The sequence below is a fragment of the Marmota flaviventris genome, chromosome 1 (genome assembly GCF_047511675.1).
Source record: "Marmota flaviventris isolate mMarFla1 chromosome 1, mMarFla1.hap1, whole genome shotgun sequence".
In the NCBI taxonomy this organism is placed as follows: domain Eukaryota; kingdom Metazoa; phylum Chordata; class Mammalia; order Rodentia; family Sciuridae; genus Marmota; species Marmota flaviventris.
In genome coordinates, this window is record NC_092498.1 from 111,107,166 (window position 1) to 111,113,741 (window position 6,576).

The window sequence follows — 6,576 nt, forward strand, 5'->3', positions numbered from 1 at the left end:
TTACAAGAGAGGAATTGAATTTAGGGAAAACAAATTATTTATAAAGTGCAATAAGTAGACTTGCAGATAAAAATGCAGCATGTTCAGTTAAATGAGAATTTCCAATAAAAATGGGTAAGTTTTTAGTGTAAATATTGCATGAGACATGATTCACCTGAAATTCAAACTTTTCTGGATACCTGTTTTTGCTTGGTTAAATTGGTAACTCTAGGCCTGCCTGACTTCTTTTTCTATGGGAGGTATTATCTCTATCCTTTACAAATGTCCTTGTAAACATAATTTGGAATAAGGATAGCCAATATCTCTGCTTAAAAGATGGACAGAAATCTAGAGACTCATGAAATTTATCTTTCAGTGCTAAATATTTATTAAATTCATACCCCAACTATACAATTCCGATTTTTGATAAGTGATGTGAAGTGATTAAAAGGGTACTGTCAGGAGATAGACCTGATGTATGCTAAGGAATTATCTTGGATAACTAAATATAAAATGAAACTCCATAGGTTCATCTTCCAATAATCAGTTCTTACCTAAATGTTAATACAAATATCATAGAAATAGCTGCTGTTGTCATGATTGTTCATAACAATTCTATTCCAATTCTACAAGTACAGGGGTTATGTTCAGTGAACTATATCTCTCTTGGCAGAATAGAGTTAAAATCTTATTTAAAATATGCTTCTTGTTGAAGCAGTGTGATTGATCTGTTGGTTTGCTGACATTATTATACTGGTCTTTCTTCTGAATGACTGATTTCCCTGAGGAGAATCATGCCCTTACTATTGTCAGATAATAAAGAGAATTTGATCTTTCCTTTGGGTTTTACAATGGAACCTGAGTGCTGAAGATAAACCAGAAACTTTGTTCTTCTATGGTCTATTTTGGTTTAAACATATGGACTTTAAAAGGTTATCAACTGTGGTATTTCGGGTTAGCATGTATACAAATTTTCAATCTTGAAATGTATACTTTTAACTATGTAGTTTTATTTTAAATGTCTACCAACACATTTTAAAGCATATAACTAGCACACAAAATATGACAATGAGATCTAGAGTTCAGTTTGATTCATTCATGGTATTAAGTTCCATTAATTTTTAAGCAATTTAGTTTCATGTACCACAAATGTTAAAACTGTGCTTTCTGATATCAGTGGAGACCATGTGCCAATTTTCTTTATTATAACTCCTTTTTTTCACAGTATATTGCCAAATAATTCTTAGTTGTGATTTTTCTCTCAAAGCTTTGTTTTCTGCAGAAGGAAAAGTCCAAGGGATTAGATATCTGTCTATGCCAGTAATGTCATAGGGGAAATTTTGCCTCTCTATACAGGGTGATATTTTCCCTGTTTATTAGGAAATATGTAAACTTACTGACTTTTGGTAATGGATTTTTAATATACTTTTAGTATATAAACATCATATAACTTGCAAGGTGATAATCAAGACATTTAGGACCTTAGGACATTTTCAATAATTTGAGGATTAAATTCTTCCCTCCTGTACACAATGGATCATTTTTCAGTTTTGATGCTTTACACTATGAGGCCTGCTGAGCATGACAAGCCATTCCTTTTCACTTTCATATTTCAGTCTCGTCTACAGTTTGCCTTGTGAATAAAGCACCCCACTGGCATTACAAGCATAGAGGTCCCGAATGATTCCACAGAATGATTCCGCAATTGCTGTCCTCGTTGGTTTGTCTGCATCATTTGCCAATCTACAGTTGTTGATTTTATTGACTCATTACTTCAGTCCTTATAAGAATACTCACTAGACACCTGACAAGTCCCTAATATCTTCTTGGAACAACAACAAAAAGAAATCAAAATTGTTATTTGTATTGCTTTTAACTTTGTGACACCAACATCTTATTTTTCTGTATTGTGACTGTTCTAGATGCCTTAACTGGATTGCTACTGTCCTTGGGCTTATCCATTAAAAGTTGATATTATTTTAGACACTTTCTTCAACTTTCCCTTTAATCCATATATCCTCTCCCATGATCCTATTCATTAGATTATATCCATCAACTCATTTTTTAACTTTAATCTGGTCACACATGACTTCCACATTCATAACAGTAGAACAAGCTGCTCTCCTGATCTAATGAAACATTTTCAAACTCTTTATTCTTAAATTCAAAGTACTATGATCTTTTTAAAAGTATTTTAAGTTGTTGCCACATCAATTACTTAATTTCTTCTCCTTTTCTGTCTCTATTAATCAAGTTGTCAAAATCCACTTGCTCCAATTACAGACCTAATCATTCAGTTCTATACTTTCCCTACTTGTTCCCACTGTATCAATGACTCACACCCCCATTTGTTCTACAGAGTTACCTGCATACCTGTCACTTTTTTTTGTACCCTCACTCCATACCATAGCTAAGACTACTCTCCACAGCCACCTCCAACTATATTTTAAAAATGTGACTTTACCTAAATAATATGCATATAAAAATATTATCAGAGTGGTAAGTTGCACATATTAAAATTAAATTTTCTATGGAGAATGGAATTTTGGTTCCATTTCACATATTTGCCCTGAAATTCCTCCTTGGTCACAGTTTTCTTAGCAGCACCCTGCTCATTCTTTTCAATCTCTTCAGAATCTCTTTAGAAATAGAGATCAGGCATGACCTCCCATGGATGTTAACAAAAAATAGTATCACATATGCCCAAACCTTCTCTGAGCCAGCATTGACCACGTCGGACCTACAGAGTAAGTTCCCTTGTTGCATGGAATGGCAAAATCCTCAAGGTGCAGAGGAGAATCTGTGATACACAGAGCAATGGTAGGCAGGTCGGCATAAGATGCTTCTGTGAGCTGATGATGGTCAGCCCTCAGATCAGTAACCATCAGAAGATATATCTCCTGGAAGGCTGTCTGGATCTGGTTAGTCCAGTTTCTAGGAGTGAAGCGGCCAGAAATAGGAGAGGCTCCAGCGGCAGCAACAAACTTCAGCACTACTCCTTGGTCATTATTCCTTGAGGATAACATCAGCAGGATTTTCAATGGCAACACTGGCATGAGCTTCCTCCAGAAGCAGAAACTCCTCACAAATCCTCTTCAGATTTATGATGTAGATGCCATCACTTTTCCTTTTGTAGATATATTGTTTCATCTGGAAATCAAGATTGGTGTTACCTAAGTGGGTTTCTGCTGCAAGGAATTTGAGGACATCCTTTTCTTGCATTTGACATCCAGGGCTCTGGGCATTGTGACAGTTTCCCTTTAAGTTACAATGGGAATCATGAATAATGCCATATGGATTCCTCCCTGGGTAGCATAAAAAGACTAGTCTCACTCTTGATTGGTAGTTTGAAAATACTTTTCTTTAAATTGTTGAAAGACTGATGAATTTCATCTAATGGGCTGTGTTGCTGCTGAACTACTGGTGTTGTTCCATTTCCTTCCTCATCCTGGCTGTGCTATTTTCCTCTAACACATTTTCTCTGAAAATTCCTAGTGTATGTATTTTTTTGTATTAATTGGACACTCTTCCTATTTCATAACTCATTTCTTTTCACTTCTGGAAATTTTTTTTCCATTCCTGCCTCTTTTTACTTTTTATTTTCAATTTGAATGATCTCTATTTGTAAGATATATGAACATCCAAATTTCTTATCCTCTTACACCATCATCTTTTCCATGAACTTTCATATTTTAATCCTTTTTCCTAACAAACATCTTTCACAGACATATCCAAATTCTACTAATGATTTTGGGTTAAAAAGGAAATAAATTAAATTATCCTTGAATATTCTATTTTTATTTCTTATGAGTGATTCTCTCTCTCTCCCCTTAGAAGACCATTTCTTTCTTACATATAAACATATTTCTCTAAATAGTTATGAATCTTTATTTTTCCATTAGTATTTAAGAAGTGATAAGCTTTTAAATCTTATTAGAGCTTGTGCTTTCATTGATTTGATAAAGCATATTGGGATAGAGCCAGGCATTATGGAAACCTACAGAATGAGTATTTGTGGATCTTCATTTTGACCTGGTTAGTTTCCTCAGAAAATAACCTGGAATAAAAATACTGACGGCTAGCATTTTGGTAACAACGAAGAAAACAGAGTAGAGAGGATCTCTTTCAACCTCCAAGTTTTGTAGCATTTCATCTCACTAATACACTCAGCTCTTTCTCATTCCAGAGATTCTTCCTCAAATCTTTCCAGAAAATTCCTGTGTAATTCAAATATTAGTTTGTGGCAAGTGGCAATTGCAGTTTAAATGGTAATAATCCAAAAAATGAACCAAAACATCCAAATAGAGTACCTAGTGACAAATGGGAGACACTGAAGTTCCTGCATTGTACTAGGGATTCATTCTCTGCCTCATTCACATGTGTTATTTCTCTATAGCAGACACGGTATTATGGTATCAAAACTTGTGTTCAATCAGATTACCAATTTTCACAAGAGAAGGATCCCATCTCCAGAGTTCTTGACTCTCCTACAAATAATTTTTAAACATCAACTTTTCATGGCATTTATTAATCCTCATCATTATGAATGTCACTATAAAGTCCTTATGAATGTCCCTTTTACATATTTGAAATTACTGCCACATATCCTGCTCAGAGAAAGAAACTTTATATGTACGTGGATATGTGTGGTATGTGGGTGTATTCCTTTTGGGTGTTAGGTATTCCTCAGTTTCAAATGTCATGCCTCATAGTCCACCAATTAGAGATAATAATAAATTTACTATTACTCAAAGCACTTTTAGCATATAGCACAAAAAGAGAATAGGGAAGCAGTAATTATGACTAAAAGAAAATAATGAACAAAAATTGCCACTTATAAAATGCAGAAAGAGAAATCAAGATACAGCACTCTCCCTTCTACATAAATCCATTATTTCCTGAGCAAACATTGCAAAAGCTCTCTTGACCAGTCAATCTGGCTTCCCCTGGAACTGTGCCCTGCAGATGGAGCACTAAGGAGATTTTCTTTGCAAGCAATGAGAAATTCTGCTCAGAGTTAGTGAAAAAACAGATTTTATGATCTTTTTAGATACCTTATTAGGAAAGTTGAAATGTAGAAGGCTAATAAATAATCCATTTGATCATTGGCTCTGCTTTACCTTTTGGAGTGTCAGCCTTATTCTAAAGCTGCTCCACAACTAAATTGAAGAACTTTCCTCTCTGAGACAGAGTAAGGCTGACGTTTTCTTGTATCATAAGAAAATTCTGAACTTCTTTCTGACTTGTTAAACCCAAGTTGCATGCTATTTCCAACCCAAACAATTTGGGAAATACTGTGTGCAGACACTTGGTTGTTTCTGTCCATAGTCAATTCATGAAGGAAATAATATAGGATTATGGTGATCCCAAACACATTCAGCTTCTGGAATGCAGAAGGATCTTGTCTGCACATCATATTACAGGATACGTGGCAGATGAAGTCTTTGCAACTACATTCTAGAAAAAAAATGAACTTTCAAATTGACATACTTGGTCACATTCAAATTTGATAAATGTGGAGGGGTCTCCACTTCTGGGAAAATGCCATTCTTTGGCTCCCTTCAATCTGATGTTAGTTCAATAGCCCAAAGTTTGATTTAGAGAATGCCAGGCTTCAATCATTTCTAGCAATGAAACTTCCTTTAAATTTTATGAGTTGTCAATCAATTTGTATTTCATATTTAAGTGGTACGGTTCTTTAATACACATCAGGGTGTGCCTACTCATCCATAATGTTGGTGTTTGGCTATGGCCCTTTATATTACTTATCAGCAGCTCCATATTGGTTTTGACCTTTGGAACTCTGGCTTAAGAAGCCAATCTCATGGCTGCTCCTCAATGGTGTGCTGTAGGTCTGGATTATTATTAGCTTTATAATCAGGGAAAGTCCTAGAATAGTAGGATCCCTCAGTTCTCTACCTCCATCAAAATCCCACTTGAATCCTAGCTTTGCTGTAGGGTCTACTCTTGCACTCACTGGAATTTATCTTAGTTTGTGAGAAATATTTTACAATTTGTGACACTGCAAAAAAATGTAAACAATAGTTATGCATTGCAAGCATTGTATTACCCCCCCAATTAAAAATGCACAAAATAGAGATAACATTGACTGCTTATCCATATGTTCATTAGTGAGATGCTAAAATTCAACATACTAAAATATTTCCACTTTTTAAAATTTTCTTCTCCTCTTTTCTCCAATTAAGGTTGAAATGAATATGGAAAAACTGAAAACATCTTATGTTCCTGGTGAAAAAGTAACATGTTGTAGCATTTTTTGAAAATCAGCTTGGCAGATTTTTCAAAAGGTAAAAAAAAAAATATGTACTCAAGAGAAATGGAACAATTTATCTCCACAAGGATTTGTAACTGAATGTTCATAGCAGTATTATTTGTAACAGCCAAATAGGGAAATGGCTTAAATGGCCATCAGTTGATATATGTAGTATACATATAATAAAATATTAGGTACCTAAAAGAAATAAAGTGCAAATATACACTATGTTCCCTCTTATATGAAATTTCAAAATTAGCAAGTTTGGAAACGGGAAGTTAGTGCCCATGTCTGTGCCTGTGGAATGTTAGAGAGATATGGCT

General features: G+C 34.7%; 1 pseudogene; it reads right to left on the bottom strand.

The window, feature by feature from the left end:
- Positions 1 to 2,470: 2,470 nt before the first annotated feature.
- Positions 2,471 to 3,201, bottom strand: LOC114103635 (small ribosomal subunit protein uS2-like; annotated as a pseudogene).
- Positions 3,202 to 6,576: the final 3,375 nt, after the last annotated feature.